The sequence below is a fragment of the Canis aureus genome, chromosome 5 (assembly GCF_053574225.1).
Source record: "Canis aureus isolate CA01 chromosome 5, VMU_Caureus_v.1.0, whole genome shotgun sequence".
NCBI classification, from domain to species: domain Eukaryota; kingdom Metazoa; phylum Chordata; class Mammalia; order Carnivora; family Canidae; genus Canis; species Canis aureus.
Window position 1 is genome coordinate 72,260,056 of NC_135615.1, and position 10,368 is coordinate 72,270,423.

Genomic DNA, 10,368 nt, shown 5'->3' on the forward strand with positions numbered 1-10,368 from the left:
CTCATATCTGAGTCTATGCATGTCTCTATCAAATAGGACATTCCAGTCAAAGGCTTGGTCACACAATGTTTCCAAATGTGTCTTGTGAGAAGGGGAGCAGATTCTTACTGAACTTACATAAATACATACACTGCCATAAGAATATAAGAATACTCACTGAGAGTCTCTGAATTTTGGAAGGATGCAGTAAGGAGAAAAGAGAAGTGTTTTATATTTGTTTACAAAGGAATATTTCACCAAATTTCTTTAAGTCATAGATAGTTTAAAAGAAAGAATTTTCTTAAATCTGAAAGAGCAAACATCAGAGAACCAGCAGTGTATTTCAAGCAAGAATCATAAGATATACATATATATAATCAATACCTTTCCTATTACTACTTTTGGGATATTGTCTTCCAGAAGTTTTGGGGTTTTTTGTTTTTTTCCATACTCTTTAATAATCCTAGGAGGTCCCAGGCAGTCCTACTACATCGTTTACCAGTTTGAAGGTGGTAAATCTTTGGGCCTTTTAAAGATTTTATTTATTTATTCATGAGAGACACACACAGAGAGAGGCAGAGACATAGGCAGAGGGAAAGGCAAGCTCCGTATAGGAAGCCTGATGTGGAACTCAATCCCGGGACCCTGGGATCACATCCTGAGCCGAAGGCAGATGCTCAACTGCTAAACCACCCGGGCACCCGTGGGCCTTTTTCTGAGAAGTAGCCTTGGTCTTTTAGTGATCGGATAAAATTTTCAACATCAGGAACCTGAAATGTTTATCACTCTTCAGCAATCTGCGGAAGGTGATGAGATTGAAATCCTCAGCATCATTTTTGGTTGTTTCCTCTTTCCATTCTAACCTTGTTCGTGCCTCTGTTAGACAAATCACAGATCCCAGCTACCCAGTAGTGACTGGTGGGCCATTGAATCATTGGCTCCGATTCCAGAGGTCAAGGAAAAATTCTTGAGGAATTTGAGCAGCTTCCGTGGATGGTCTTGGATGGACATACAGCATGACCAGTGTACTTACTTTCTCAATAGCTGGTGGGGATTGGATCTAGGGTTTCTCCAGAAACTACCTTTAATCTTTCTCATGATGTTTTATCAGAAACTACTTCAAGTACAGAAATATTTGAATCTTGATGATCCATATGAACTGCCATGGTTCTCAGGTTTCTAGCTCTTAATGCAATCACATGTTCAGGCAGTAAGTGGTCCTGTTTCTCATTCGGAGCGTACCAGGATAAAGACCAAGTTAAACCTGGACAGCAAGGCGCTCCCCCTTTTTAAATCCTCAGAAGCTGTTTGTCTTTAATTTTTGAGTAAACTCTGTATCTAATGTGGGGCTTGAACTCATGACCCTGACACCAGGAGTTGCATGCTTTACCGACTGAGCCAGCCAGGCACCCCAAGCTGTTTGTCTATTGCTGTGTCCTCCAACTGCACTTGCAGCAGCAACACTGGAAGTTCTCGCAGGGAAGCTACAAACCATACCAGCCTCAATGCTTTGCTGCTGCATTACTTCTAACAAGGCTTCATGTTGATTACCCATCTTATCAAATTCATCTATTCCACAAATACTTTGATCACCAAGTAGCAGGACACCGGCTTCCAAAGCAAAATCTCCAGAAGAACTAGTTTTGTTTTTTTTTTTTTTTTAAGATTTTATTTCTTTATTCATGAGAGACACACAAAGAGAGAGGCAGAGACATAGGCAGAGGGAGATGCAGGCTCCCTGTGGGAAGCCTGATACGAGACTCGATCCCAGGACCCCAGGATCACGTCCTGAGCCAAAGGCAGATGCTCAACCACTGAGCCACCCAGGCGTCCTGGGAAGAACTAGCTTTTGAAAGAGTTACAGTCAAACCAGAGGTGTGGTCTCACCACAAACACACTCCACACGGAGCAATGCTGCATACTGCCTGTGGCGTCGGACTCTTTCCCAAGCCTGCATCTCCAACGACAAGGACACGTGGGTCTCCTCAAGTCAGAATTCTCTTTCTGTCATCTGCGTATTTTTGGCTTCCCCCAAAGAGTGCTACTGCCAAACCTGCTCTGACAAGTTCATGAGCAAGGGCACCTGGCTGGCTCAGTCAGAAGCGCATGCGACTCTTGATCTTGGGGTTGTGAGTTTGAGCCCCACATTGGGTGTAGAGATTATTTAAATAAATACAACTTCAAAAAAAAAAAAGTCCATGAGCAAAAGTGACAGGGCAAAAGCAGGTTGACAATGAGTTTAAGCAGGTGTTCAGCTTCAGCTTCAATCTCTGGGATAGTATAAGGTCTTTAAAGAACCCCACCAACCCTCCATGCTTACACCCATCCTCAGAAGCCTTTGTTTTCTTTTGCTCTTGCTAACAAAATCTCCAGTGTACACACAGAACATGTACTTGTCAAACCTTGAGACTTTGACAACTCATCTTCCCCAACTCATCTTCCCCAATTCATCTTAGTCCCATGCAATCGATTCTTATTCTGTTTGAATGCAGTCTTCCTATTAGTTCCAGAAATTATTAGAGCCCCGTATTTGTCAAAGTCCTCTCCACGAATCTTCTTAAAACTGGAACAGGTTTTCAAGAGTGTCAAATTAAAACAACAACTGCAAAGGACAAAAAAACTCAAAAGCAGCTGTGGTTAAAGATCTGGTTTAGAGATCATTACAATGCAATCAACAAGGAAATTTGGTTATTTCTATGACACATTAACACTTTAATAATTAGAATTATAAGTGATGACATTATACCAGGACATATCAAAAAACCTTAGGGATTCTGCAACGGTTGCAGCATCCACCCACGCAATATCCTCTCTGAAGGTTTATCATCACTTATTTCAATGTTTCCCATGTACTTGGACATACCAAGTAAGCCCAACTAGTAACAAAACACTTTATTTAGAAGTTGAATTTTGGGAAGTTTGTCAGAAATACCAGAACATTTTAAACACATGACTAAATAGGATTACAGATCATTACAAAACCTAATGATCTATTTTGCTAAAGTGGCAATAACAGATTCTAAAGGCAAACACAGGGACACCTGGGTGACTCAGCGGTGGAGTGTTTGCCTTTGGCCCAGGGCGTGATCCTGGAGTCCCAGATCGAGTCCCACATCCGGCTCCCTGCATGGAGCCTGCTTCTCCCTCTGCCTGTGTCTCTGCCTCTCTGTGTGTGTGTGTCTCTCATTAACAAATAAAATTTTTAAAATCTTTAAAAAAAAAAAAAGGCAAACACACAGAGTTATGTAGTTGTTAGCAAAACTTAGCTCTTTCAATATTGAGAAGATTCAACTTTAATCAAAGACCTAGTAAGGGCACAACATGGAAACTTTTTCTATGAATATTAAAGATAAAGGGAAACCTTTGTTTACAATTTCTTATTAAGGGTAAACCGATAACTAAGAAAACCAACTTTTTTTTTTTTTTTTTTAGATTTTATTTATTTACTCACAAGAGACAGACACGGGCAGAGGGAGAAGCAGGCTCCATGCAAGGAGCCTGATGTGGGACTCAATCCTGGGATTCTAGGATCACGCCCTGGGCCAAAGGCAGTCGCTCAACTGCTGAACCTCCCAGGCGTCCCTACCAACCTTTTTAAAAAATATTTTATTTCTAAGTAATCTCTACACCCAATGTGGGGCTCGAACTCACAACCCCAAGATCAAAAGTCTCATGCTCCACCAACTGAACCAGCTAAGCACCCCAAACTATCATTTTAACAGAAAAACCAAATTCCAATCTTATACTGGTGTACTTCTGATATTAAAACTCACTTTATTCCATAGGGATGAATTTTTGTTTATTTGGATTTTGGGGTTTTGGCAGTGGGAGAGGGAGAGAGAGAATCCCTAGCTGTCTCCATGTCCAGCATAGAGTCCAACGCGGGGCTTGATCTCACAACCTGAGCCAAAATCAAGGTCGGATGCTCAACCAACTGAGCCACCCAGGAGCCCCATTTGTTTGTTTAAAGATTATATTTATTTATTTATTTATTTGAAAGAGAGAGAGAGCATCATTGGGGAGGAAGGACAGAGGGAGAGGGAGAAGTAGACTCAGGGACCCCGACAGGGGACTCGATTCCAGGGTCCTGACCTGAGCCAAAAGCAAACACTTAACCGACGACCCGACGGAGCCACCCAGGTGCCCTCAATTTCTGTCTTTAAATAACCGATCTCACTTTCCTGGCATACAGTTGTTTCTCATTATTTCTAGTAGTCGTGATTACATTTATTCTTAGCTCTAAAAATGCTGAGTTTCTACTGAAAAGTAATAATTATGAGCTGTTGTACCAGTTTTAATAGGAGTCCAAAGCAGATAAACCTAGACTTAGTAATTGTTTACATCCGTTTATTTGTTCTCAGCAACTACGTGTAGATTGCCCATAAAACTATGAAGCATTAGACGAAGTTGTAAGTTTTTTTTTTCCCCTTTCCTAAGAAATTTTGCAACAGAGATGACCGGAACCTGCCCAACTTGCAGTAAACACAGTGGAACAGATGTTCTACATCTAATGCTGACAACTCTAAAAACATGTTCATTTTCATTAAACCAACGACCTTAAATTAGCTTTAATGTCAAATATTTTCCCAGATCACGTGAACTTGAGTTTTAGAATGCCCAATTCTTACAAGCCACTGCATAGAGCTCTTTTACAAGTTAATTTTAGCAACACCATCCAGAGGCAGAGAAGACAGCTCACTCACATTTTACATCATGCGTGGACACCACAAACCAGATGCAAACACAATCTTAAACTCCGAGTTAACACACGCATTATAATTTATGGATCCATTCATTGGTCATTTTCCTCCAGAGTCTAATGAATATCATGGCCAAGCAGTGCTGCAAAAAGCAAATGCCCGGTTTTGGAGAACAGAGGCCTAAGGGCTGCATTTGGGAATCAAATCGTCACTTGCCAGGTTCCAATTAGAACGCAGCTGGTTTCATCCAAAGATACCAAAAGTTGCAGCAGCAGCAAACCGCCCGAAGCCCAGCGCGCTCTGCCCACGGCGGGGCCTCACCACCTGAACCAAACGGCTTCCTCATCAGCGTTTTCTTAAGAAAAGGAGGTTAAGAGAACCAAAGCCCCCCCTTACAGGCCGCTCAGGGGGAGGCGGAAATCAGGAGCGCCCCAAGCCAGATGAGAGGAAGGAAAGGCTCAGGTGCCATCACACCCGCAGTGCTCACCAAGGGGATGTCTGTCCACACCGGCGCCGCAAAACCGTGTCCTTGCAGCAAGCGTGGAATCAGGCGCTGGAGCCCGGCGGCCCTGTCGGGGAGAGGCCCCGGGGACGGTCCGAGGACAGAGCCCAGGGGGCCGCCTGGACAGCTCAGGGCACCCCCGTCGCCCCCAGCAGCTCCCTGCGGGAGTCAGGGCACCAGGGGCAAGCGGGCGGGTCTGGGTAAAAAGCTGCAGCTGCGCTCATTGTGCCCTGAACCCTGAGCTTCTGGGCCCCACGAGCGGTGGGGACTTCCTTTCCGTCCCAGGGGCAGCTGGAGGGGGGGTGGGGGGCAGGATCCAGGCGCCTCGGGAGGGCCGGGCAGCAGGTCCCAGCGGGCTGGGAGCCTCAGCGAGGGGGCACAGGGCTCCCTCCCCGGAGACGCCGAACGTGGTGGCCCATCTGGAGGAGGATGTAAAGATGAGCCACACGTGGAATAGTCTTCGAGAAGCTTCAGCTCGGTGCAGAGCTTCACTGTCAATCTAGCCTCCAGATAAACTGAAATCGGCCCCAGCTTGGAAGAGGAACACAGAGGAAACTGCGAGGCAAAATGGCCAGGTGTGAACGCAGAATGTTCCAAGCACCACAGGACAGAAGGCCAGCCAAGGAGAAGCCCAGGCCTCCGGGTGTAGACGGCCAAAGTGAGCAGGTCCCACAGGGCGCCACAGGAATGCCCCTCACAGCTGTGTCTGTAACAGCCCCAAAGTAGAGGCCCCCCAAAGTCCACCCTACAGTGGAGTGGAGGAGCCGTGGCACGACCCGGCTCCCAGACCGCCAGGCTCCCCAAGCCCCCAGGCCCCCAGGCCCCCCGGACCCCAAGCGTCTGGGCCACCAGGCCCCCAGCCTCCCAGCCCCCCAGCCTCCAGGCCCCCAGGCCCTGGCTCCCTGGGCCCCCAGGCTCCCCAAGCCCCCATGCCCCCTGGACCCCCGACCCCCTAGCCTCCAGGTCCCCCAGCCCCCCAGCGTCCAGGCCCCCAGCCCCCAGAACCCCAGGCCCCGGCCCCCAGATCAGGGTCCCCCAGCAGCGCGGGCAGACCGCGCAGGCACAGAGCCCGACACAGCAGCACTGACCGTTATTCCACACAAACTTTTCAAACAGGCCCAACCTCAGCGCCGCTGTCCCATAGCACGAGCGGTGGCGTGTGCTTCCGGCCAAAGGCAGAGGCGCCCGGGGCCTGCTTCTTGACTGGTGGCCGCGCCGTGGGACGCCGCCTCCGGCAAGTTGACCGAGCCGGGTGCAGGCGGCCCCTGCTTTCCTGGAGGTGCGTTATACTCGCGGTGCAAGGGTCTCCCCAGAAGGCAGGTGGAGATTTAATCAGATCCTATCAGACCCCTTTCTTCCCGAGATGGGATACTGGATCCTTAAGTCCCAGGAACCCCTGGTGTCCCTTAGAGCCTAAAGAAATGCAAACTGGAGCTCCGCACAGGTTAGGGTTACAGCCGGACCTGCAGCCGAAAGCCCCAGAGAGGAGGGGGAAGTCGGGGCTGCAGGGCTTGGACGCCCGCTTGCTGGGCAGCCCCCTCGAGAGGCCCCAACGCAAATACAGGGACGGGCCCCAAGCACACAGGGACGGGTACCGCCGGGGCTGCCCGCACCACACGGAGGCTCCCTAAGCCAGGCTGTGACGTCCCTGGGCCACTTGCAGCCACCCTCCCCCCCCATTCCTGCATTTAGTTCCCTGAAACATCCTACAAAGGCTTAGATAGTAAAGATCATTTACTGAATCCCCTTCACTGGGGAGACTGCAGTTACTGGAAAAGAAATGAAACATTCACGACCCCACACCGGTGACCACATAACGTCGTACTGTTTTTGTCCTTTAGCTGCCATGAGAGCTGACTGGAGACGCTTTCAACGATCCTCCGTCATCCTAATGTTCCCTCTCGGGCATCTCTTGGCAAGAGACCTGAGGAGCCTCCTGGAGCATCGTCAGTGGTTCTTCGAGCCAGAACTCTGTGCTGGAGCCAACGGCGAGGCCGGTGCCTGGCGGTCCCCAGGGCCACCTCGGCTTAGTGACTGGAGGCGCTGGGGTCCCTATAAAGGACTTGCCGGCACCTGTGACCATCCAGGACATTTTCTCCTTGTCCTTTTGGCTACCTCTTCTTACTGGAATATCTCTTCGTACCGGAATAAGACAGGAGATTCCTGTAAAATGTCAGTAGGAGGCCAAGCGACTGATACGGAGCCAGCACCGACTCCACACCTGGCCCGGTGGAGGCGGCTTACACCTGTCAGGTTACTCGGTCCTCACAACACCCTGGGGACGTCAGCATGCTGTCCCAATCTTAGAGGAGGACAGGAGAGGTTCTGGGCAGGACAGGAGACTCACTACCTTCTTGCTGTGTGACCTTGCACAGGTTACTTCGCTCTGGGTCATAGTTTCCCATTTGTAAAATAAGGATAATAATTCATATCCCTGTTTCCCAGTTCCGTGTGGAGTCCTGGCCTGGAGTCCTGATGCTGCCCCATACTCTGTGATTTCAGGGGTGGGGGGTCCTTTCAGCCCCTGAAATCTGGAAACAGGAAATAGCTCAGTACCTGCCTCACCCGCACCTGGCTCAGAGTGAGCGCTCAGTTACTGAGGGCTTCCCGGCCCCAAGTGCCTTCCTGCTCCTTCAAAGCTCACCTCACACCTGCTCCTCCCTGGGCTGCCTCCCCCAGCCCCACCCCTCCAGGCCTGGAGCCCTGACACCAGGAGGGAGGCACCTGCTGGGGCCACTGCAGCCCGGCCACCTCCTGGGTCTCCTGGTCCCTAATATGAGCTGATGTGGATGCCACCGCTCTGGCTGTCCCCTGCATCTCCAGCATTCCAAGTGGAGGGCGGAGGGGACACTTGTAAGTGTGGGAGCTCCCTGGGCCTCTGGTCCCCTCGGCCCCTCTGCAGCGGTGAAGGTCATCGCAAACATCCCAGAGGTGTGGCCTGATACAAACTTCCACAGGCCTGGGCTGGATCCCGAGCTAGGGGCTGGGCGGGCAAGCGTGGGGTGGGGTGGGCACTGCAGGGCGCGGGGCAAGTAATCCAGGGCCCGAGTCTGGGTTTAGATCGAGCGGTCCTGGGGCGCAGCCCGGCTCTGTCACTTACCACTTGGGGTTTCTGTGCCTCGGTGTCCTGTGCTGCAGATACGGGAGCCCGTGTCCCAGCGGCGCCTCGAAGGGGCTCCCACGGGGTAAATCTGCCTCCATCCGCACCCCTCCCCGGCTTGCATCCCGTTCCGTGTCCTCCCTCCCCGCTCAGCCCGACCTCCCAGGCCGAGTCGTTTCTGTTCGGAGGCAACCACGGTTTGCAAGGAAGCTCATCCTTGAGGTCCGAGGCCGTGATCCCGGGTGACGCCCCGCGGAGCACACGCGCGCTCCCAGGATCGCCGCGACCGCGACCGGCGGGCGCTGTGCGCGGGGCAGGGGCGCGGGCGCAGGTGCAGGGCCTCGCCACCAGGTGGCGCCAACGCCCCCCGCCCCGCCCAGGCGCCCAGCTCCGCCGCTGGGCCTCGGCTTTCCCGCCCCCGACCCGCCCGCGGCCCGGGGACCAAGCCCCGGAGCTGCAGTCCCGCCTCCACACCTCGTCAAGCCGGGAGCTGTGGGCTTGCCACTCACCCCGTCTACACAGCACTGAATGCGAGATCTGGAAGCTGGCCCTGGACTCCAAGACACCGACAGAACTGGGACCAGCCCAGGGGTGCAGTGCGGGGGAGACAGAAGCGAGGTCTCAGGGCCTGGGGGCTGCTCTCTGCAGCGCCGGTGGCTGGTGGGTGGACGCCGAGCCCCACACGCCCCCACCCCACCAGGCTTCTCTGGGCACAAAGCGCGGGAGACGGCTGGCCCGCATGCTGCCAACCCCAGGGCGCCCTCGGCCCCAGGAACCTGCCCTGGAGGACTCTCCCCGAGAGTGCCAGGCTCCAGAGGGGCCGGCCTCGGCTCCCCCTGGGGGAGCATCATCAGCACGGTGATTTGCCAAGTGGAGGAGCCACATCCCGGTGGTACCCAGCAAGGACTCCTGTCTCCCAGGATGCATTTCCCAGCCTCCCTCGTGGCTAGGGGTGGCCCACAGCCTTGTTGGAATGAGAAGGGAGCATCCCCATGTGTGCATCAGGTGTCCTGCCTTTAAAGGTGGGGGGGGAACGCCTGGGTGGCTCAGTGGTTGAGCATCTGCCTTTGACTCAGGTCGTGATCCCGGGGTCCTGGGATCGAATCCCGCATCGGGCTCCCTGCATGAAGCCTGCTTCTCCCTCTGCCTGTGTCTCTGCCTCTCTCTCTCTCTGTGTCTCTATGAATAAATAAATAAATAATCTTTTAAAAAAAGTAATTAAATACAAGGAGAGGGGAGCACAGTCCCCTTTCCCAGCCAGGGAGTCCAGTCCCCAGACTCAGGGAGGAGGGCTAGTGAGCATCTTCAGCCACGAAGACGAGGCGGGTGCCACACCTCGGGGACGGCAGAGCAACAAGATGGAAGGAGCCTGGGTCCTTAACACCGGCGGCCTCCCTGCTGACGCTAGGCAGCTAATGCTCCACCCAGAAGGTGAAGGAGAAATGCATTTCTAGCTTGCCTCACGGTCACTTGCGGTTCTGAAATTCTCCTGTGGCAACGTCAGCCAGGGCCATGTTCTGTCCCTGGACAGTCCTGTGCTTAGCCCCCGTGTAGCAGGTGCTCACTGCATGCTGGGCGCTCCCCTGGGCGGCCTATGCTGCATGACAAACCGCTCCAACCTCAACCTACACTGTGCATGTCTTGCAGGTGTTACCTGCCGCCGCTGCCCTGCTGGGGCCTGAGGCCCATCCCCCTGCACCCTCGCACTGCTTTCCTAACTTCCAGGGGTGGGGGGCACGGGTATTGAAGCGTCTCAGCTGAGGTGTCTCTGCCGCTGTGGTTCCTGCTGCGAGCACTTCCCGAGGAGGGGGGAGCAGATCTTCATGGGTAAACCCCAGCTTCAGGCTCCCGCTGCACCCACGTGTCGTGGCTGAGGTGTGGGTGGCACATTCCTGGCCAGCAGCCCTACTCTAAGCTCCTGGTAGATCACCCAACTCCCCAGGTCCTACCCCACCCCCAGGGGTGGCAGTCACTTGTAGGGACCTGTCGCTGTCTCCCAGGCATCAGAGAATCCGCATTTCGGGCCCTTCCCCTTTGGACCGCCTGACAGCGGCTTCTCCCTCTGGCTCCCCCCAGCTGCTGGGCCA

The 10,368-nt window shown here is 52.8% G+C and overlaps 1 long non-coding RNA gene and 1 pseudogene across 1 annotated transcript; one reads left to right on the forward strand and one right to left on the reverse strand.

The window, feature by feature from the left end:
• Positions 1-354: 354 nt before the first annotated feature.
• Positions 355-1,501, reverse strand: LOC144313578 (DNA helicase MCM8 pseudogene; annotated as a pseudogene).
• Positions 1,502-5,500: 3,999 nt separating this feature from the next.
• LOC144314550 (uncharacterized) lies at positions 5,501-8,194 on the forward strand. Its single transcript, XR_013380433.1, has 3 exons — positions 5,501-5,839; positions 6,298-6,460; positions 7,023-8,194. It is a non-coding gene; the product is annotated as an uncharacterized LOC144314550 (long non-coding RNA).
• Positions 8,195-10,368: the final 2,174 nt, after the last annotated feature.